Source organism: Oryctolagus cuniculus, chromosome 4, assembly GCF_051225735.1.
Source record: "Oryctolagus cuniculus isolate XC-2025 breed Fujian yellow rabbit chromosome 4, ASM5122573v1, whole genome shotgun sequence".
Lineage (NCBI taxonomy): Eukaryota > Metazoa > Chordata > Mammalia > Lagomorpha > Leporidae > Oryctolagus > Oryctolagus cuniculus.
This window is the reverse complement of record NC_142870.1, coordinates 10,990,333-11,014,275: the sequence shown is the minus strand read 5'-3', so window position 1 is coordinate 11,014,275 and position 23,943 is coordinate 10,990,333. Positions and strand designations below refer to the sequence as shown.

At 47.2% G+C, this 23,943-nt stretch overlaps 1 pseudogene; it reads left to right on the top strand.

Moving 5' to 3' along the window:
• Positions 1-18,192: 18,192 nt before the first annotated feature.
• The window catches only part of LOC149126906 (developmentally-regulated GTP-binding protein 1 pseudogene), a 29,056-nt pseudogene continuing 23,305 nt past the window's right edge, over positions 18,193-23,943 (top strand).

The window sequence follows — 23,943 nt, the reverse complement described above, 5'->3', positions numbered from 1 at the left end:
AAGAGGGAAGCCTTTACCGTCTTTCAGGTTTCTCATTGGGTATCTTCTGTGAATTATCTAAAGTAGGCAAATAGATTCAGGCATTTCCAAGGCTAGGCTGGCACAAAGTTTAGCAACTCTGAAAGTTAGGATGACTTAGTCAAACTAGAGTGTGCAGGGCTAGCTCTCCTTGGAGAGGTGAGATTCCACGCCCTTTGTATCTAAGCTCCGGGGAGAGGAGGGAGGGCAACGGAAGATGTGTTCCCCAAACGCAGGTGCTTTGCTTTTCTTTCCCTGCCCTGCCCCTCTGCATCTCCCTCTCTGCTTGCCACTTACCTTTCTCCCCAACATTTTTTTCCTCTGAGAAAAAATGGACATAGAATGAGGTGCACAATTCCCTGTGTTTTGATCAATGATCACAGCCCTGCAATCAACCCTCTTATCAAGATGATCAAGGCAGAGAATGCTTCCATCACCCCCAGAAGGACTTCGTGTCCCTTCCCAGTAAACCACCAGCCCCCAGAAAGCCACTGATCTGATTTCGAGTAACTCAGAGGAGTTTCACAGGTTCCTGAATGTCATATCCACAGGAGCATGCAGATGGCGCTGGTTTTTGGTCTGGTTCTCTGGCTCAATATGTTGTTTTTGAAATTCATTCATGGTGTTCCTTGTACTGGAAGCTCCTTTTTATTTTGAAAGGTAGAACAGCAGAGAGGAGAAGGAGAAACAGAGAGAGAGAGAGAGAGAGAGAGAGATATTCCACCTTCTGGTTCATCCCCCAAATGGTTGCAGTGGCTAGGGCTGGGCAAGGCCAACGTTCAGAGCCTGGAACTCCATCTGGGCCTCCTATGTGGGTGGCAGAGACCCAAATACTTGAGCCACTTCCGCTTCTTTCCAAGGTGCATTAGCAGGGAGCTGGAGTGGCTGGGACTTGAACCAGCGTTTCTGATAAAGAACGCAGTGTTCTATGCAGCAGGTTAAGATTTCTGCCTCGATGGTAGCTTCTTGTGGTGGACTGAACACTGGCTCCACAGCTCTCCAGATCCATCTCCCTGGAAACAGGCAAATTTGGGAATCTGTAGGGATGATTAAATTAATGACCTTGCGATGGGAAGATTAGCTGGGATGGTCCAGGTGGGCTCTGTCACAGTGACGGGGGGCAGAGGGACAGCTGAGTATAGCAGAGAGTAGGCTATGTGACTGCAGAGGCAGACACGGAGCTGGGAAGGCAGGAAAACAGAAAGAACCAATCCCGCCCACACCTTGACTTCAACCCGGTGAAATGGAATTCAGACTTCTGAGCTGCTGTAACTATAATGGAATAAGTTCGTATTGATTTAAGCCACTGGATTTGTGATAACTTATTACAGTCACAACAGAAACCAACTGTAATTCCCCTGTGTGGGTTTATCCACCTGCCTCTTGATGCAGTGGGGCTGCTCTGGGAAAAACTCCGGGGAGCATTCTCGTCCAAGACCTCGAACAGACACATACATACGTAAATATACATAGGAACGGCCTTGCTGGGGCAGAAAGCAGGTGGGTGCTCCACTCCGTGGGAAGAAACTCACGGTTTTCCCAAGTGGTTGTACTATTTTATACTCCCACCGACAAAGCGTGAGACCCAACCCTCTTTAGAAAAAATCAGCAAACCAATAGGAAGGCTGTGGTCATTCACCCCGAAGGCTAAGGGGCTGGTGGGAGTCAATTCCTGGGCCCTTTCTAGATGATTCCAGACCCTGATTGCACCTCCAAGTCCTCCGCACAAGTGCCAGTACAGATATATGCCTCGGTATTTATTTTCTTCTCCGGAAAAAGAAATGATTGACCGGACTACACACCCCCGTTCTCCTACTCTTCCCTCTGTCATATGCTCCCCGTGAGCACACACTGTACTTTCTCTGTGGGTGGGGTGGGGGTGGGGTCACAACCTGAGAGACCTGGACGACCCAGGAAGCAGGAGCCAGCGAGTCTGGACCTCAGGGTCCCCACAGTCACACGGAAAACAAGGATGTGGCACGCTGGGTGCCTTTCCCGCGCAGGGCAGTCAACCATGCTCTGCTCCCGCTGGTGGATTTTGCTTGCTCCTCTAAGTAGAAAAACACCAGGAGCTCAGATGCTGCCCACTACAGTAGCTGATGAAACACTCAGAGAAAAGAGGGGAGATGGGAAGTCCTCCTCCGTCTGAGTTTTGTTTTGTAGGGAGGGGGCCTGGATGTTAGTCTGTTATTTCTGCTTTTGTTTTTTTCACACAAGGAGAATTTTCCTGGGCCCTTCCAGGGCTGATCCCTCCAGATTCCAGGAGGCTTCTGAGGTTAAGCCTAAGAACAGAGAAGTGCTGTTTCTCACGGGCAATCTTGGCAAGCTGAATCTTTTTTTTTTTTTTTTTTTGACAGGCAGAGTGGACAGTGAGAGAGAGAGACAGAGAGAAAGGTCTTCCTTTGCCGTTGGTTCACCCTCCAATGGCCGCCGCGACCAGCGCGATGTGGCCGGCGCACCGCGCTGATCCGATGGCAGGAGCCAGGAGCCAGGTGCTTTTCCTGGTCTCCCATGGGGTGCAGGGCCCAAGCACTTGGGCCATCCTCCACTACACTCCCTGGCCACAGCAGAGAGCTGGCCTGGAAGAGGGGCAACCGGGACAGAATCTGGCACCCTGACCGGGACTAGAACCCGGTGTGCCAGCGCCGCAAGGTGGAGGATTAGCCTATTGAGCCACGGCACTGGCCCAGCAAGCCAAATCTTGACTCTTGGAAGAGGATATGGAGTGTGGGGGTCAGCTAGTTTATCCCCCCCGACTCTCAAACTTGCTCAGATCATGGATCTTTAGAACCGAAGTGGTTTATTAGCTTGCCAAACCTTGCAAATATCGTCCTACCTGGCACAGCGCACAACCTTCCCAGCATGCTTCCTTCCAAAGGAGCCCCAGTTCCACTCTGATGCACCATTTGGATCTGCTGAGCTATGTCTGTGTACACCTTGATGTGCCCCTGTGGTCCACCAGCCCCCTGAGAGCATGGGGAACTCAAGACCCCTCTCATTCGTGGCCCTTTGTGGCCAAAGAGACCGTATCAATGGAGCTTGCATTCATTCTGGTTGTTAGCCCTGGGCAGTCACTGAATGGGTTCCTGGCTGGAAGCTGGCCTCTGCATGTTGTGATCCACTTCCTCTCCCTGCTGTGCATTCGTCACAGCCCAGGAATGTGATCACAGCATGTGGTTCGGCACATGCCTAGGTCTCCGCAAGTTTGCAATGAGGTTGCACGGATGTGGAGACCTCGTGGGAGGCACGTGTTGCTTTGCAAAGAAAGTTATTGGAAAAGCTTTCAAGCTGAACGCCAAGTGAGGGGTGAAACTGCTCCGTTAACTCACCTGGGTGTGAAAGCACCGCGCCTGGGAGGAGATGAGCCTTTTCTCCCGAGGATGCAAGCCACCTGCAGCCACTTGCGCCAGGTGCCCCAGGACACCCACGACCCTCACCGTCTCTAATCTCCTTGCCGCAGTTGGAAGGCAGTTGGGAAACGGTGGAGTGATCTCCTGTAGATGCTCGCATTTTCCCATCTCTTTCCAAGCCAGACATTCAGAGAACCCACTCCCTGCGGTTCTGGAATGTGAGAGCAGCGTGGGGTATGGGCACGTGCCTGTCTTCTTGGCTGAGCCAGTTAGCACAGCAGTAGCCATCCCATGGGAACCCTGGTGTGGCACCGCATTGTGAAAAGAAAGGGGTGTTCCAGCCAGAAGGTCAGGGTGTGAGTGGATCATTTACCCCTGCTGAGTCCCTGCTTCCTCTCCAGGAAAGCAGAGGACACTACGCACTTCCTCCCAAGGTCGCGGTGAAGGTCAAAGGAGAACTTTGTGAACAAAGGTGTTTTGCCATTTGTTGAGGAAGATGTAGACGTGGGGGGTTTCATTCTTGGTTGGGGGTAATGCTCACCCAGCAGTGCTGAGCAGAAAATGGCAGCCAATAAGGAAATGAGCACCCAGTAAGGTAGGTGGCAGCCAGTGGTCGCACCCAGCGGGGAGGTTGACCTTGAAGAGGTCCGTCACGTCGCCTGAATCAGGCTGCGAAGGGATCCATGGGGTCCATGGCGGAAGTCAGATGAGACAGAGAGATGGCTTGTGCAACTCCTCACATTTAAATGAAAAAGCAGCACCGTGTTCCAAACTTGCAGTACCCTGCCCACGGAGAGGTGCTTTAGAGCATCCCTTGTCCACATTGGTTTTAGATTTCTGCCCAAGGAACACGAGTTAAAATTAAAGTCAACATTACCATGATCAAACTGATCTCATTTTTCTCCTGCCTGGAAATACCTACAATTCCTTAAAACAATGTTCCAATTTACCACAAGTCCAGTGGCATTTCAAAGTGTAATAAAAAACCCACCATCCTTTTCCTGCCTCCCACTCTTAGTGTTTTGAAAAAGAATGCAGAACACACACGGACTTTTCATCAAGGGGAAGATTGGTTCTGCGTTTATTTTGCTGAAGTTAAGAGCTGTGATAATCCCACCGATGCTGGTGGCTCAGGTTGCATCAGTGGAAGGAAGTGGACAAGCCCACTTTCCCACCTAGCTGACCTATTCCATATTCAGTGATATGAACTAGTTGGCCAGTTTGCATCCAGAGTCATCCACTCCCCCAACAAGCTTCACTGATCAAGCCCCAACCTCATGTGCCTGTATTTGTACCTGTGGTTATAGCTATCTTTGACAGATGCATTAATCGGCCTTTTGTGACTACAACCAAATAGTCGAGAGAACTAAATCTACAAAGACAAGGGGGTTATTTAGCTCAGATTTGGAGATTCAAGTCTAAGACTGCTGCCCCACTGTTTGGGCTCTGGTGAGGGCAGTGAAGGACATGGCAGAGTGTGTGTAGAGGAAGGGTCATGTGGTGAGCCAGGAAGCAGAGGGAGTGGCTGGGCACAACTCAGGCTTTCATGACCAACCCTTTCTTGGAAGCTAACTGCCAAGGGCACGCCCCCAGTGACTTCAGGACCTCCCCCAGGCCCGCCTCCTAATCACCACATTTGGATTAAATTTTCACTCTTTAACCATTAACTTATGGCTTTGGGATTAGATGTCTGCATGCGTTTGGGAGCCATATCCTACTCAAATCATAACAGCAGATTCATGCCTATCTGTTGAACTTTCACAGCCAGACAGTCGCTGCCTGCACATCTCCCAACCTTGCCAAGGGCCTGTATCCATTCTGACCGGTCAGCAGTGGTTAAAACACTGGTTGTTAAGTAGTTGTCACCCCAGCTCATGGGACTATTAAAACAAATATTGGGGCTGGCGCCATGGTTCGCTTGGTTAATCCTCCGCCTGTGGTGCAGGCATCCCATATGGGCACTGGGTTCTAGTCCCAGTTGCTCCTCTTCCAGTCAAGCTCTCTGCTGTGGCCTGGGAAGTCAGTGGAGGATGGCCCAAGTGCTTGGGCCTCTGTACCTGCATGGAAGACCAGGAGGGAGCACCTGGCTCCTGGCTTCGGATCAGTGCAGCACTGGCCGTAGTGGCCATTTGGGGAGTGAACCAACGGAAGGAAGACCTTTCTCTCTGTCTTTTTCACTGTCTATAACTCTACCTGCCAAATAAATTAAAAAAAAAATCTCCACTCAGCAAAATGGTGAAGACGCCACACCTGCCTTTGCCTGGAAAGATCCCTTGATTCTTTCAGGAAGATGGGGTTCCCTACCACCATCTTTGTTGGGGGGATTAAGAAAGCCAACTTTGTAAATCACACTCATTGACTTGATACAAGAATGAGAATTAATATCTGCTCTCCTTTTCATTTCTTTCTTGTACCAAGAAAGTCAATGGCATAATGCAGGCAGATAAAAGAAGCAGAAATGTGTGACTTAAAAAGAGGAAGTTTGTGCAGTAGAATAGATGCCATCTGGCCAGGAAGGAGTTCAGAACAGGTGGCATTATTCTCTGGGATGTCAGAACTGCTCAGGGTTACTGTCAGCTTCAGGGATATATTGGAGGCAAAATTTGGAAACCAACTTTAATTTGGAGGGTTTTAGTGCTGAACCCACAGTTGATCGCTACAGCCATGTTCACAAGAGAATGCTTTCATTAGTATCCATATTTTTTCTTCTTTTTTTTTTTTTTGACAGGCAGAGTGGACAGTGAGAGAGAGAGACAGAGAGAAGGGTCTTCCTTTGCCGTTGGTTCACCCTCCAATGGCTGCCGCTGTTGGCGCGCTGCAGCCGGCACATCACGTTGATCCAATGGCAGGAGCCAGGTGCTTATCCTGGTTTCCCATGGGGTGCAGGGCCCAAGCACTTGGGCCATCCTCCACTGCACTCCCTGGCCACAGCAGAGAGCTGGCCTGGAAGAGGGGCAACCGGGACAGAATCCGGTGCCCCGACCAGGACTAGAACCCGGTGTGCCGGCGCTGCAAGGCAGAGGATTAGCCTAGTGAGCCGCGGCACCGGCCATTTTTTTATTCTGATGATACATGATGATCATTGTTAAAAAAAAAAAAAAAAAGAGGGCTGTTACCATGGCGTAGTGGGTAAAGCCACTGCCTGCAGTGCTGGCATCCCATATGGGTGCCAGTTCAAGTCCCAGCTGCTCCACTTCCGATCCAGCCCTCTGCTATGGCCTGGGAAAGCAGTAGAAGATGGCCCAAATCCTTGGGCCCTTGCACCTGCATGGGAGACTGGGAAGAAGCTCTTGGCTCCTGACTTCGGATCAGCACAGCCCTGGCCATTGTGGCCAATTGGGGAGTGAACCAGCGGATGGAAGACCTCTCTCTGCCTCTCCTTCTCTCTGTGTAACTCTGACTTTCAAATAAATACATAAATCTTTATAAAAAAATGAGAAGACCTGATATGACATATTTCCTCTGTCCCGACTATTGCTAATCTTGCCTATCACCCTCCTGAGGGAGTCTTTGTTAATGATTCAATACCTACCCCTTCTAACCTTCCCAATCCCTACATGTAAACATATTATAATGCTTGACATACAACGTATTTATAGTCTGCTTCCTCTCACTGCATATATGGCAGACAACTTACGGAGAATGGTGTCGTGTGCTCCCCAGGTCTTGCTTCAGAGGCAGGGCACTCATTCCCCAGCTGTCAGGAAGTTGATTGGTGACGTGGCCGCTAAGTCCTCCTTTGGGAGTTGCCCTTGGTAGAGGTTGTAACTCTTGCAGGTCGCAGTTCGTATCTAAGGGCCGGTCAGTGTGGAGAGTAGCAGCTCAGCCTTCACTCTGAAAAATCTCTCCAGCTCCTGAGTTTCTGGCTGGATCAGCTGAGACCGTGAGGTTAAACTGCATCTCAGTTGAACTTCCTGTGTGTCCTCCTGCTACCCTCATAGGCTTTGTTGTACCTGCGCGCACCAGTCTGAAAACCTCCATCTCAGAGAACCTGTCCAAGACAGTGCCTATTTCAGTATCTGCAAGGAATTTCACTGTACCACAGTGGACTTCAGTCACCACAGCACCAGCCCCTTGAAGTCCCATTGTCTGAGCATTGTTGCTGTCTTGTAGCTCCTTGGAAGACCGCACTTATAAGGCTATCTTTTTATGAGATAACTCAGAGCCCAGGCAGTGCAGGCCAGTCTCTTGCCCAGGGACATTTGTTGAAAATGATCAGAGTCAGTTATTGAGCATCATAGTTCCCTGAGGTGACGGACAATGGTTGTGACAAACAATAGCCTAACCCAAAATGAGGTGTCCCTGGGGCAGGGCAGTGGAGCTTCAAAACATTCTAACAGGCCAGCGCCGCGGCTCACTAGGCTAATCTTCCGCCTTGCGGCGCTGGCACACTGGGTTCTAGTCCCGGTCGGGGTGCCAGATTCTGTCCCGGTTGCCCCTCTTCCAGGCCAGCTCTCTGCTGTGGCCAGGGAGTGCAGTGGAGGATGGCCCAAGTGCTTGGGCCCTGCACCCCATGGGAGACCAGGATAAGTACCTGGCTCCTGCCATCGGATCAGCGCGGTGCGCCGGCTGCGGTGGCCATTGGAGGGTGAACCAACGGCAAAGGAAGACCTTTCTCTCTGTCTCTCTCACTGTCCACTCTGCCTGTCCAAAAAAAAAAAAAAAAAAAAAAAAAAAGAGAGAGAGAGATCTATTTCAAAAAAAAAAAAAAACATTCTAACAGATTCTGGGAACACAGAAGGCCATGCAGACGGGTAGGGCTGTGGGTGCCCAGGGTGTGCATCTGCTCAGGAAATGCCTGAGAAGGCCCTGGCTCCCACCACGGCTGATTTGAGCTTTTCCTCGAACAGGAAGTGAAGGCTAAGGTAGGGCTGTAAAGTGTTTGGTGAATGTTGAAGGTGTCCCCCAAAACACACACAAAACTCCTTAGCAAAGACGGAGCAGTACTGGTTCCAGGTGTCTGAGGAAACTACGTTGAATCATTAGTCAGCTGCTGAGATAACTGATCAGAGACTTCAGTAACCACACAAAACAAAGAATATACACTTTATAGAAGAAGTCTAGAAAAGTTGGACAATAAGCAGTACGACAAACACAAGGTAGGATTCGATTTCCAGAGTTGCTAGGTTATATTATTTTAAATATCTCATTTTCAAAAAATATTATGAGACAGGTAAAGAAATAAGAACATCTGTCCCATATGTAGGAGAAAAAAAAAAAAACTCAATAAAACCATCCCCAACGAAGGTACAGACACTGGATTTACTATACAAAAATTTTAAGTAAGCTATGTTAAATATATAAAAAATCAAATAAAATAAATCTTAAAAGAAAGCAGGGCAAAAGAACTAAAATGGAGAGAGTCTTAAATATATTAAACCCTTAGAAATTCTGAAAAAACTACAAGATTAGTATAAAAAACCCTATTCTATTTCTACCCATTAGCAATGACCCACACCAAAATGAAACTAAGAAAACATTACAAAGGCATCAAAAATACTTAAGAATAAATTTAACAAAAGAAGTGTAAGACTTTTACACTGAAAATTATAAAACATTGGTGAAAGAAATAAAGGATCTACACAAATGGAAAGACATTCTGCATTCATTATTTAGAAGATGGAAATACTCCCCGAATTGATTTTCAGATCCAGTGAAAACCCCTAACAACATGTCAGGTGCTATTTCCCTACAGAAACTGACAAGCTGATCCTAAAATTCCTACAAAGCGCAAGGGACCCAGAATACTCAAAATAATCGTGAAAAAGGAGAAAACCGTTGGAGGATTCATGTTTTCCCATTTCAAAACTTCAAGTGCAGTAATTGAGACTATATAGTGCCAAGATAAGGATGGACATATAAGCAGTGGAATAGAAATAAAAGTCCAGAAACAAACCCATAACTGGTCAACTGACTTTTTTTTAAACAAGAGTATCAAGATAACACAATGGAGATAAAATAGTCTTTTCCACAAATAGGTCTTGGCTAACTGGATATCCACATGTACGGAAGAGGGACTTGGACCCATATCATATGTGAAATTTAATTCAAAATGGATCATAGAGCTGGAAGAGCTATAACTTAAGTCCCTTAGGAGACAGCATAAGGCTTTATGACCTTGGAATAGGCAGCACTTTCATGGCTATGACTCCAAAAGCACAAGAAAAAATGAAATAAAAATAGATTGCGTCTCATCATAATTTTAAAAATTCATGATTCAAAGTACACTATCAAGAATAAGAGAAGGTAAGTCACAGGATGGGGGAAAATATTGGCAAATCACATATCTGTAAGGGTCTACTATCCAGAATGTATATGGAACCACTATGACTCAACAATAAAAATATTTAAAAATGGGAAAGAACTGAATAGATATTTCTTACATGAAGATCACAAAGATGCTCTCAATACCAGAAATCACTAAAGAAATGCAAATCCAAATCACAGTAACACTGCACTTCACATCATCCACTAGAACGGCTATCATCAGATAGTTTGGGAGAGGAATTTTGGGAAAGCGGGTTAAGCCGCTGCCTGCAACACCAGCATCCCATATGAGCGCCAGTTAGAGTCCAGGCTGCCCCACTTCCAATCCAGCTACCTGCCAATGTGCCTGGGAAAGCAGTGGAAGATGGCCCTAGTGCTTGGGCCCCTTCCTCCTACGTATCAGACCTGGATGAAGTTCTAGGCTCCTGGCTTCAGCCTGGCCATTGTAGCATTTTAAGGAGGGAACCAGTGGGTGGAAGATTTCTTTCTCTCTCTTCCTCTCTCTCTCTCTTTTCCTCTCTCTCTCTCTCTCTCTCTCTTTGAAACTCTGCTTTTCAAATAATAAATAGATCTTTTTAAAACGGGTAAACAATAAGGCATGTTAGCAAGGGTGTGGTAAAGCTAAACCCTACACGCACTGCTGCTTGGAATATAAAGTTCTGCCAACACTGTGGAAAAGAGCTTGACGGTTCCCAAAAAAAGTTAAACATACAGTTTACATGAGACCCAGCTATTCCACTCCTAGTACATACTCCAGAGAAATGATAACATATGTCCCTAAAAACTGTGTGCATGTCTATAGTCGCTTTATTCATAATAGCTAGAAAATGAAAACAATCCACATGTCCGTCCACTAATGAACAGCTCAACAAAATGTGATTTGTCCATGTAATGCAATATTATCCAGCCATAAAATGAATGAAGTACTGATTCACGATACAACCTTAACAACGTTGTGCCAAAGGGAAGGAACCAGACATTAAAGCCCACGTACTGGAGGATTCCATTTATATGAAAAGTTCAGAACAGGCAAATCCACAGAAAAGGTAAGTCGATTTGAGGTGGCCAAGGGACCTGAGGACTGAATGGAAGGAGCCTGCATGCATGCAGCGGATCTCTCTGTGATGATTAGAGTAAGATAATGCTGATTGTTGCACAACGCTGTGCACATACTTCAATACACTCAATGGCACACTTTAAAAGATGTATTTCGTGTTATGTGGCACATATCTCAATTTTTTAAAAAAATTATTTTCAGATATGGGAGAAAATATTATGCTACATCAACTATTCTTAAATTTTTAAAAAAAGTGTCTGCAAATACTAGTTGATAGAATCAAAAAGGGAGAGAATGATCCAACATGGGAAATGAGATACACAGCAGACCCATAGAATGGCAAATGTCCTAACAGCACTCTGGCCTCAGAATCAGCCCTTAAGGCATGCGGATCCGGCTGAAATGCCCATGAGAGTATTTCAGGCATGGAAAGCCAAGACACTCTGGGGGAAAAAAAACCTAAATGAAAGATCTCCATGAGTGAGATCCCAGTGGAAAGAATGGGTCATCAAAGAAGGAGGTACCTTTCTCTGAAGGGAGGAGAGAACTTCCACTTTGACCACGGCCTTGTCTAAAAATGATCAGAGTCAGTGAACTCAGGGGGCTTCCATAGCCTTGGCAGCTCATGACAAGAGCCTAGGGTGATTACTGATGCCATAAACAAGAGTGTCAATTTGTTAAGTCAACAACAGGAGTCACTGTGCACTTACTCCTCATGTAGGATCTTTGTCCTTAGTGTGCTGTACATTGAGATTTAATGCTATAACTAGTACTCAAACAGTATTTTTCACTTTATGTTTCTGTGTGGGAGCAAACTGTTGAAATCTTTACTTAATGTATGCTAAACTGATCTTCTGTATATAAAGAGAATCGAAAATGAATCTTGATGTGAATGGAAGGGGAGAGGGAGTGGATAAGGGGAGGGTTGTGGGTTGGAGGGACGTTATGGGGAGGAAGCCATTGTAATCCATAAGCTGTACTTTGGAAATTTATATTCATTAAATAAAAGTTAAAAAAAAAGATTTAATTATTATTTATTTGAAAGAGTTACACATGGAGGAGAGGCACAGAGAGAGAGAGAGAGAGGGTCTTCCATCCGATGGTTCACTCCCCAATTGGCCACAACGGCTGGAGCTGCGCTGATCTGAAGCCAGGAGCCAGGAGCTTCCTCCAGGTCTCCCACGTGGGTGCAGGGGCCCAAGGACTTGGACCATCCTCTACTGCTTTCCCAGGCCACAGCAGAGATCTGGACCGGAAACAGAGCAGCCAGGTCTGGAACTGGCGCCCACATGGGATGCTGGCCCTTCAGGCCAGGGCATTAGCTTGCTGCGCCACAGTGCCTGCCCCAACTATTCTTAAAATTTTAATAAACCTATTTTAACCCACATTTCTCTATCCAGAATTAAACAGCATATGCAAGGCCCCTTCCTGTGTTGAATGATAAGTACAATGTCAGACTTATATGCCATATCTCTTTTTGTCAAGCTCTTAACTACTACCTCAAGCTACCTGTCAAACCGTTTAAGAATTTTTTAAAAAAAAATGTGGGTGCTGGTGTTATGGTGCAGTGGGTTGGACTTGCTATGCTGGGATCCCATATCAGAGTCCAGTTCAAGCCCTGGCTGCTCTGATTTCCACCCAGTTTCCTGCTGATGAGCATGGGAAAGCAGCAGAAGATGGCTCAGGCACTTGGGCCCCTGCCACCCATGTAGGAGACCTGGATGATTGTCCTGGCTCCTGGCTTCAGCTTGGCCCAGCCCTAGCCATTTTGGCCATTTGGGGAATGAATCAGTAGATGGAAGATGTCTCGATGTCTCTCTCTCTCTCTCTCCCTGTTATTCTACCTTTCAAACAAATAAACAAATCTTTAAAAACTAGACAATATTGAAAAACAAGCTATATGTTTTATTTTTTAAAAAGATTTTATTTATTTATTTGAGAGGTAGAGTTACAGACAGAGAGAGACACACACACAGAGAAAGGTCTTCCATCCACTAGTTCACTCTCCAAATGGCTGCAATGGCCAGGGCTGGGCTGATCCGAAGCCAGGAGCCAGGAGCTTCCTCTGGGTCTCCCATGTGGGTGCAGGGGCCCAAGGACTTGGGGTATCTTCTACTGCTTTCCCAGGCCACAGCAGAGAGCTGGAATCGAAGTGGAGCAGCTAGGACTTGAACTCGTGCTCATATGGAATGCCGCTGCCACAGGCAGAGGCTTAGCCCACTACGTCACAATGCTGGCCCCTTGGTGCTCTCTTTAAAGCTACCTTTCAACGATTTTAAACTAAACGGTGCAGCTACACCGTCAGCGGTTCTTTGTCAGCTTCTTAAAGCCACTTTCCTCCTGTGGCTTCTGTGACACCGTCCAACCTACAGTTTCCCTCTCATTCTCCTAAGTGCTCGATAAATGTGAGCTATTATCTCGAGTATATATAGAACTCTCCCTTTCTTGAAATCTACAGTCTGATCCATTTTATTGGGTTATTCTTCAAGTAACTTCTTCAGATAGAATACGGGATGGTAGGTAATTGGAATCTTCTCATGTCCAAACCTGTCCCACAGTTTGCCTGGGAACAAGTTCTAGAATTCCCTTAGACTGCTGTCCACATTGTTATACTCTGCTGTGTTTCGCGAGCATTTCAATATCTGCCCTCAATACACAGTGCTTTGCTTTTGTTGGGAGGTGTGTAAGATTTTCTCGTAATCTTTGAGAGTTAGGATTTTCACCATGACATTTGTTTTTACTGTGTTCCATTGATTCCTATCTGATGTTAGCCGTGTCCTTGGTGAAAAGATCCAAGTCTTTCTTTAAAGTAGGTTAATTTTCTTTTATTATTTATAGGATCATGGCTTTTTCTCCCAGGGGATTCCTGTCTACTGGGACTAATTCAAGTGGCTAATTCTCTTAGATCTCTCATGATGCCTCATATCTTAGTATTAAAATGCTGATTTCTCTGGTTTGCATTTTTGGAGGTTTTTTTTTTTTAAAGTTGTTTATGCATTGAGATTCAGAGTCGTTCACTTTGTTGTTCAGTTCACCCCTTGAAGTTACTTTAATGAACATTAAAAAAATTCTGAGATATCTTCTTTGTGTTCATGTACATGTTCAGCTAATTTCTAGGATGTAAAATATTCACAAAAAATGAGGAGGAACAAAGGAATTTCTTGAACGCTCTTTCAATGTTTTTTTGGTAGTGTCCATGATGCTTTATGTTTTTCCACTCCCAATGGACTTACCTGTCCCCTTGCACTACATGTGTGCACTGGAGAATTGTATGAGTCGTCCCTCAGTTTAACCCAGTTTGCATCGTATCTGGACATTACTCACCAGAGTTCACAACAAAAGGATGGAACTCTTCTTACTTTTTGTTAAAAGTACTTTTTTCTCCATTTAATTTCACTTTTCTACTTTTCTTATTTTCTTCTCTACGGTTTTTTTTTTTTTTTTTTTGGACAGGAGGACTGGACAGTGAGAGATAGAGACAGAGAGAAAGGTCTTCCTTTGCCGTTGGTTCACCCTCCAATGGTCGCTGCGGCCTGCGCACCGCGCTGATCTGAAGCCAGGAGCCAGGTGCTTCTCCTGGTCTCCCATGCGGGTGCAGGGCCCTAGCACTTGGGCCATCCTCCACTGCACTCCCAGGCCACAGCAGAGAGCTGGCCTGGAAGAGGAGCAACCAGGACAGAATCTGGCGCCCCGACCGGGACTAGAACCTGGTGTGCCGGCGCGGCAGGCGTAGGATTAGCCTAGTGAGCCGGGACGCCGGCTTTCTCTACAGTTTTTAAGTCAACTATAATTTCATAGTTTTCACTGTTATTACACAGGCATATTCAATTCACAACTTAATTTTCAAGTTCCGTGTATACTCGATATCACCAGAAACCAGTGGAGGCCGGCAGAGGGGGGTGATGCTCTTTATTGTTGACGGGTACACGTGAGCACAGTTTCTGTTGTGCTCTTATTCACATTGTCTGAGCAAGTTAGTTTTCCATGTTATCAACAAGCCTTTTCCTAACTTCTGTATATAAACTATATATACAGTATATATGACCTTTGTATTATTGGGTGTCTATGTTCTATATTAACCCATTATCTCTCAAATAGTATTTTTGAGTGAGCCCTTTTAAATTATTGCCATCCAACTGCCATTGACCTTACCCTTAGAAAACATAATTTGATTGGAGGAGACAAAATGAAAAAGCAAAAATGTGTATAAATAAGAATAAATTGGGTTGTAGAGATAAAAATATAGAGATGTCTAGAGACTAGGGAAATCATCCTGGGGCTGGCACTGTGGCACAGTGTGTAAAGCCTCCACCTGCAGTGAGGCATCCCATGTGGGCGCCGGTTCGAGCCCTGGCTGCTCCACTTCTGATCCAGCTCTCTGCTGTGGCCTGAGAAAGCAGTAGAAGATGGCCCAAGTCCTTGGGCCCCTTCACCTGAATGGGAGACCTGGAGGAAGTTCCTGGCTCCTGGCTTCAGATTGGTGCAGCTCCAGCTGTTGTGGGCAATTGGGGAGTGAACCAGTGGATGGAAGACCTCTCTCTCTCCCCCTCTCTGCCTCTCCTTCTCTCTCTGTGTAACTCTGACTTTAAAATACATAAATTAATTAAAAAAAGAACTCCAAAGTTGCCATATGAGGAAAGCATGACTTTAATGCCAAAACTTGCCGAGGACAACAGGGGAAACTTCAAGTCAATCTTCCTCTCGCATACACGGGCAAAAAAACCCCAAACACCAGCCAACCAAGTACAGCTATGTAACAAGCTTCAGGACCAAATTAACTTTGTTCCTAGAAGAACACTAGAAAATTAACCAAAGGAATTCTGCACAGTAATGAAATAGAAAAACTATGACTCACAGATAGGGAAACATTTTTGCTAATATTTGTCATTCATAAAAAAAATTCTTAGAACATTAGTAATAGAAGATAATTTCTCTAATCTCCCAACAAATCTGAGGGGGAAAATAATTTTATCAAACTTCATTCTTTAAAAATGATGGATTTATTTATGTGAAATGCAGAGTTAGAAGAAGAGAGGGAAAGAGGGAGAGAGAGAGAGAGAGAGAGAGAGAGAGAGAGCTCTTTTATCCACTGGTTCATTCCCCAAATGGCCACAACAGCTGTGGCTGGGCCAGGCTGAAACCAAGAGCCAGGAGCTTTATCGAGGTCTCCAACATGTGTGTCAGGGGCCCAAATACTTGGGCCATCATCACCCACTGCTTCCCCAGACACATTTGCAAAGAGCTGGACTGGAAGTGGAGCAGCCAGGACTTGAACTGGCACTCATGTGTGATGCCAGCATCACAGACAGTGGCTTAACCCTTGTAGCACAACGCTGGGCCTGAAGATTTCATTCTTAGTGCTAAAATTTTGGAGATTTTGCTTTTTAAAATAAGAATAAGACACAGATGTCTACTTCTATTCCTGTTAAATTTTGGTTGAATCTCTTAGCCGTTAAATAAAAACAATAACAAGAAATGAAAGACTGATGAAATGAAAATGAAAAATACAAAACTGTTCTGATTCATAGATGATATCTTAGTATATATGAAATATTCACAAGAACCTACGTGGATGGAAATGCAAAGGGCCAGAAACAACAAAGTACTCTGTTGTAGAACAAGATCGGAGCCAGCGCTGTGGCACAGCGGGTTAATGCCCTGGCCTGAAGCTTCAGCATCCCATATGGCCTCTGGTTCGAGATCCAGCTGCTCCACTTCTGATCCAGCTCTCTGCTATGGCCTGGGAAAGTAGTAGAAGATGGCCCAAGTCCTTGGGCCCCTGCACCCATGTGGGAGACCCAGAAGAAGCTCCTGGCTTCTGGCTTCAGACTGGCACAGCTCTGACCTTTGTGGTCATCTGGGGAGTGAACCAACAGATGGAAGACCTCTCTCTCCATTTCTCCTTCTCACTGTCTATAACTTTACCTCTCAAATGAATAAATAAACAAAATCTTAGAGAGAGAGAGAGAGAGAGAGAGAGAGAGAGAATGTAAAGGTAAGTAGCTAAAGAGACAAGATACTTGGGTGGACACTTCACAAATGAAGCTATCCATTGACCAGAAAACCTAAGACTCAGAGAAGCGTAAAGTAAACCCACAAGAAGATTCAACTACCCATCCATCACAATTGCTAGAAATAAAAGGACTGGTAATACTAATCACTGGTGAGGATGTAAAGCAAAATGAAGGCTGGCGCCGCGGCTCACTAGGCTAATCCTCCGCCTTGCGGCGCTGGCACACCGGGTTCTAGCCCCGGTCGGGCACCGGATTCTGTCCCGGTTGCTCCTCTTCCAGGCCAGCTCTCTGCTGTGGCCCGGGAGTGCAGTGGAGGATGGCCCAAGTCCTTGGGCCCTGCACCCCATGGGAGACCAGGAGAAGCACCTGGCTCCTGCCTTCGGATCAGCGTGGTGCGCCGGCCGCGGTGGCCATTGGAGGGTGAACCAACGGCAAAGTAAGACCTTTCTCTCTGTCTCTCTCTCACTGTCCACTCTGCCTGTCAAAAAAATTAAAAAAAAAATAAAAATAAAAAAAAATAAAATAAAAGATGTTGCTTGGGACGTCTGCATCCCATATCAGAATTCTCAGCACGTCTACTAATCCAGTTTCCTGCTAGTGTGCACCCTGGGAGGCAGCACGTGGTGGTCCAAGAACTTGTGTCCCTGCCACCCACCTGGAAGATCCCAATGGAGTTCTGGGCTCCGGGCTCCAGCCCGTCCCAGCCTCAACTGTTGCAGGCATTTGAGGGAGTTAATCAACAGATGGGTGAACTCTCTGTCTTTCTCTCTGTCATCCTGCCTTTCGAGTAAATAAAGATAAATATATAAAACTTAAAGTGCATGTGTTGGGGGAGGAGCGGGGGATGATGTGGTGAATGGGACATGGAGGGGCCCCTTGGAGTGGTGGTACTAGTCTATTTCCTGAACTGGTTGTACTGGTGTTTACTTTGGAATAAACCATAGAGCTTTTTTGCCCTTTTCCTGTATTTGGGATTTAACACACACACACACAATTACAAAAAGGGGAAAAAAAAGAATGGTTAAGTGTACTAAGATGCAGGTTCATTCATTGTGGCATGTTGAGTAGCAGTTTTTAAAAATGAAATAGATTGACATACGGTCATTGGAGAGTTTTTGAAGACACACCATTGTCACTGCAAAAACTGAATGATCTGCTGAACAACGCATCTAATATAACACATCTATATCAAAACAGTGCCATGTATTATAACTTACACAGCCAGGCCACACAGGCACGGAAGTCCATGGAAGCAATTTCACAGTTTCCCTACCGACCTCTAGGGAAGCGAATGGGTATTTGTTAGGAGGTGCTATACGTATGACTTTTGTAACTAAAAATAGACACACAAAAGAAGGAGGCAGGGAGGAGAGAAGAAAGAGAGAAGCCAAGGAGGGGTGATCAGCCCTGGAATTTTGTGCCAGTCAAGCTCACAAAGGAGACTACAGAATTCACCTAGAGTGTTCCCTAGACCTTTCCTTGCCACTTGCTTCCACTCCTGAGGCCGTCAGAGTCAAGAATTTGTTCATTTATTCAACAAACTTTATTAGGCTCCCCAAGGGGGAGTAGCTGATGGCCTTCATGCTTCAGTCCAGCCATCAAATGTGGATAGACATCTGATGCTCACAGGAAAACCTCATCCCCCTAACACGCAAATGGTTCCCCATGAACAGGTACTTGGTGCAACACATGGCTGAGAACTGTGTGTGTCTCTGAGCGTTCAGTCACTTCATCCAAGAATTGCATGTGCTCTTACTACTCTGTTCATCAAAGCTTGAGCGTAGATCACTGACTGAGCAGCCTCCAGGAAGCTGGGAGACTGCAAGGGGAAATGCTGATGACACATTCAGAAGAAATCAAAGAGACTTCGGTACGGAAATGAAACCCCAAGGAGACAGCCCAGGAGCTGTGCAAAGCCAGCCCCACAACCATTCCAGCTGTGAGCCACCATCCAGGTGTGACGGTTGTGGTAGAACTTGACATGGGACACATGTGCGATTCCTGTGTGTGGCAGGAAAAGCAGGCATGTTCTCACACACCCCACCAGGCGTGGATGTGCTCTTTCTATCCAGCAAGCCATCTTCTCAGCGAGTGTCAGGAACTCTCCAGCACGCTCTCCGGGATCTGCTTCCAGAAACACAAATCAGAAGCTTTCCTTCCCCTCCCAACAGGCTCCTGAGTAGCTTCCGGCATCCTGTCCCCCCCACCACACCCACCTTCCCACCTGCAGTTACGGTGCTCCTTTGATTATACAAACCAGCACCTGTGCCCTGCAAAGGAACCAGGTGACAGTGGCAGAGTCTGCCAGTAGTTGTGCTAGGGGAGACAGGCAATGTGGAGGCCACTGTGCCCCCAAACCCAGCCCCATGAGCAGCACCTTTGCAAAGATTGTGGGGAAAGTTCAGATGATTTGCACTCAAAAGAACTAGGCCACAGCACCGCACTGAGCATTGCTTAAGGTTCACCTTGCTGGACTTTCCCCCAAAGACTCACTCCTCCAAAAGCTGGAGGACCTGGTGGACCAGAAGGCTTTGATGTGGCCAAGGCAGGTGATGCTCAGATCAGGTTTGTGGGTCTTCCATCTGTGAGGAGGTCAGCATTGCCCAGTAATCTGGCGGGGTATATGCTGAGGGGGCAGCCCTGTGCCCGGTGTCATCAGACACAAAGCTGCCAAGATCCAGCTCCTGGGTCCGTCAGGTGTCACCAAAGGTACCAGGGACGAGAAAGGTAGAGACCACCACGACGCTGAGGTGGCCTTTGTTGTTGTGGATGCCCTGAAGCCCTGGGCACCTGTGAAGGTAACTACAAACGAGCTGGAAGGCGTTGGCATTCATTGGAACAGCAAAGCTCCCAACACTGGCTTTAAGAAGGAGGACAAGGGAGGCATTAATCTCGTGGGTGCTTGCCCTCCGGGTGAACTGGATGCTGAAGCTGTGAAGAACATTCTGCATGAATACAGAATTCACAGTGCCAAAGTGACTCTGCCCAGCGATGCCCACAGCTGATGACCTCATTGGCGTGCTGGGAGAAAGCTGAATTTATAGCCCTGGTATCTCTGTGTTGGATGAGATTGCTCAGACCTGCACCAAGGAATTGGGTATCATCTAGGAGGTAAGGTATCATCCACACTGGTGACCTGTTGGAAAACATCTGGACCTGCCTCAAACTACCGAAGTTTTACACCAACCTCAAAGGCCAGCTACCACCCCCCATGGCTCTGCCTTACTCCAGGACCTCGAGGAGGATTTGTGCCTGAAGATTCACAAAGATTTTTTTTTTTTTTTTGACAGACAGAGTGGACAGTGCCGTTGGTTCATCCTCCAATGGCCGGCACGGCCGGCGCACTGTGGCTGGCGCACCACGCTGATCCGATGGCAGGAGCCAGGTGCTTCTTCTGGTCTCCCATGGGGTGCAGGGCCCAAGCACTTGGGCCATCCTCCACTGCACTCCCTGGCCACAGCAGAGAGCTGGCCTGGAAGAGGGGCAACCGGGACAGAATCCGGCGCCCTGACTGGGACTAGAACCCGGTGTGCCGGCGCCGCAAGGCGGAGGATTAGCTTAGTGAGCCGCGGCGCTGGCATGATTCACAAAGATCTTAAGCACGAATTTACGTATGCTGTGGCCTGGGGTCTCTCTGTGAAGCACAATCCTCAGACAGTGGGTAAAGACCAGACGCCTGGAGGGTGAGGAGGCCGCCCAGGCGGTGACGAACTGAGACCTTCCCTTTGCCTCTCCGGATGGGCCGACCACGGCAGCTTTCTTGAACCTTCCAGAGCTGGATGGTTCCTTACTCATCGGTGAGGAAGCAGAGAGGAGCCTCCCCAGCTTACCTCCTGCCTCCAAGAACACTCTCCTCAATTATGGTTGTGTTTTCTTCACGGCATTTGTCAGCCTCTGAGATTGCCACTTGCGTATGGGTGTATGGTCTGCCTTTTCCCGTGAGAATACAAGCTCCGTGACGAAAGCAACTCTGTCCGTTTTTTTTTTTTTTTCATTGCTGTATCCCCAGTGCTAAAATGATGCCTGGCACATGGTAGGCACTCAGTAACATTTGTTCAGTAGACACCGACCCCATGAACTCCATGCTTCTCTCTCCACTGTTTGTTAAATGGTGCATCCAGGCACAGGCGCGTGGCACAGCTGGTTTAGCTACTGCTTGCAATGCAGGCATCCACGATGGGCGTGCTGCTCCATTTCCAATCCAGCTTCCTGTTGGTGCACCTTAGGAGCAGCAGAAGATGGGGTACTTGGGCCCCTGTCTTTCATGTGGAAGGCAGATAGAGTTCCAGGCTCCCAGTTTCTGCCTAGCCCAGACCTGGCCATTGTGGCCATCTGGGGAGTGAACCAGAGGATAGAAGATCTCTGTCTTTCCCTCTCTGTGTCATTCTGCCTTTCAAATAAATAAAAATAAATTTAAACAAAATGGTGTACCCAAGGTGACCAAGACAATTATTTGCACTTATAATGAATTACATTAATAAATACATCAAATATGATATGCTATTAACTTAAAACAGGAATGACATATATCTTCATATAGTTCATTTACCAAATGTGGACTAGATACTAGGTATTATTGGGCACTGGTGATAAAAAAAAAAATCCCAGGCCTTGTTGAAATATTGTACTGTGGAAAGAAGGGGCCATCAAAGAAGGAGGTACTTTTCTCTGAAGGGAGGAGAGAACTTCCACTTTGCTTATGGCCGTGTCCAAATACTGAAGGAGTCTGTGGTCACAAAAGGCTTCCATAGCCTTGGCAGCCCATGGCAAGAGGCTCGGGTGATCACTGACATCATGAATAAGAGTGTTAATTGTTAAAGGAACAAAGAAGTCACTGTGCACTTACTCCCCAGGTAGGACCTCCATCCTTAATGAGTTGTACTATGAGAATTAACTGCAAAACTTGTTCTCAAACTGTATTGTACATGTTGTGTGTGTGTTGGGGGGTTGCAAACTGTTGAAATCTGTACTTGACATACAGTTGGTCCTCTGTGTATAAAATTAAACTAAACATGAACCATAATGAAGAAGGGGATGGGAGAGGAAGAGGGAGGTGGGAAGGGAGTTGGGGTAGGAGGGTGGGTATGGGGGAAAGAACCACTATATTCCTAAAGTCGTACCTATGAAAAATGTATTCATGAAATAAAAGCTTTTAAAAAAAGAAATATTGTACTGTGCCTCATAAAAATGTTAAGTACTATGTGTTAAATTATTTTTTAAAAATTCATTAATTAAACAACAATGAAATACCCTAGCCCTAGGTTAAGAGACTTAATAAGTGTGTGTGTGTGTGTGTGTGTGTGTGTGTGTGGAGAAGGTGGGTGGGGAACGGAATATAAGCAAGTAAGTGATGTCAGCACACTGTGTGGTCAACACCAACCAGGGGTAAACACAGGTGCTGGCGCATAGAGGAAGTGCAGGTATGGACACAAGGGGCTGGGGGGGGGAGGGGTGTTAGGGAAGCTTTGAAGAGGAGCTGAGCATGTAGTCGCTTGGGAAGAACAAATAACCGTTAGCCAAAGAAAGAACAAGAAGCGACTTGTCCGAGGCAGGGAGGCACAGTGCTCCGGGACTGAGTGCACCCGTGGGGTGCGAGGTGGGGGTGTGCACGGCAGAGCTGTTCAGATGACCTTGCGTGGCACGGAGCGTCATTTCTCCTGTATTCCCTGTGCCAGCATTGTGCCTGTCTGCTGGGTGAGTGAATGAACGGCTGGATTTGGAATGTTATCCCAGCACCCCTGGCTCCAGGAAGCTGCTAGGCTCTTAAACAGAGAAGCAACCAGACCACACAATTGTTCTAGAAGGACTATTCTGGGAGCCATGGAATAGAAGAGAGAAGACCTAGATCGGTGAGATGGGTCAAGTGGTCACTAGGATGGCACATCTGAGGGCCTGGAGAGAGGCAGGTCGGGAAGGGGTGGATTTGAGAGCTACCTGGGGATCAGACGGATGTGACGTCAGCATAAGGTCAAGGCTAGGAGACCGGCAGCTATTTGGCATAAGGCCTGGGTGGTGTGTCTCGCAGAACAGGAGACTGGAGAAGGGGAGACCTAAAGAGGTGACACTGGCTTCAGCTGACTCTTGAGCCGTGGAACATCTGGGTAGGAGCACTAACGGCAGGTGAAATGTGGGCCTGTGCTCAGGGGAGTGGTCTGGGCTGGAAGAAGACCCAGAAGTCGGCAGAGTCTGGGTAACCACACAGCGGGAGAGGAGAGCTCGGGGAGGAAGCCCTCCAGGGAGGGTGACACACAGTGACCAGCAGAGACGCCCCTTAGTGGCTCGCTGGCAGAAGTGGAGCCAGAGTTAGGGTTTGAGGGATGCAATGGCAGATGCCAAAGGACTGTACCTGTTTCCCCCAGAAGAGTGAAAGGTTGAAGACTGCAGGGATAAAATCCAGGAATAGGATGAGATGGGAGGGATGGGCTGAGGCAGGCAGCTTGGAACCAAACAGGGAGTGGGTGCCGGAACTGCCTTTTTATATGGCGCCCTGGGTGAGGTGCAGGGTGGGGTGGCTTCTAGGAGCCATCGAGAGAGGGCAGATTCTGCCTCTGAGTAACTTTCCATGTCACCTCCTGGGAGATTAGAGCTTTGCCCTTCAAATATGACGCCGCCGGGGCCTGGCCCTCCCCTGCACCTGCCTGCAATTCACCGTGCCAGTCTCCACTACTCAGCACTTGAGCCGTCGGCTGTCTGGGGTGGTGCGGCAGCAGGTACCATACGCACGTGGGCATCCACACGTTTAGACTCATGACTCACTTTTGGCATAATTTCCCACACGGCTCCGGCATTTTCAGTCATCTCGGGTTCCTCTTTCTGGATCTTTGAGTTCAAAGTTCTTTGGGTTGACAGTGGCCCTGGAGAAATTGTGTTGTCATTTAAATTTTTCAAATATATTTTCATTCTGTTTCATTTCATTATTTTTTAATTTCTACTTGAAAGCAAGAGATACATAGAAATAGAGACAGACAGAGCAATCTCCCAGCCATTGGCTTACTCCCCAAATGCCCGCCACAGCCAAGGCAGGCCAGTTCTAGGAGCCTGGAACTCCATCAGGGTCTCCCACATGGGTGGCAGGAACCCCAGTACTTGAGCCATCACCTGCTGCCTCCCAGGGTGTGCATTAACAGGGAGCTGGATTAGACGTGGAAGAACCAGGATGTGAACCAGGCACTTCTACACGGAACATGGGTGTCCTGAGTCCTACATCAGATGCTCGCCCCTCTTGGGGTTTTCAAGA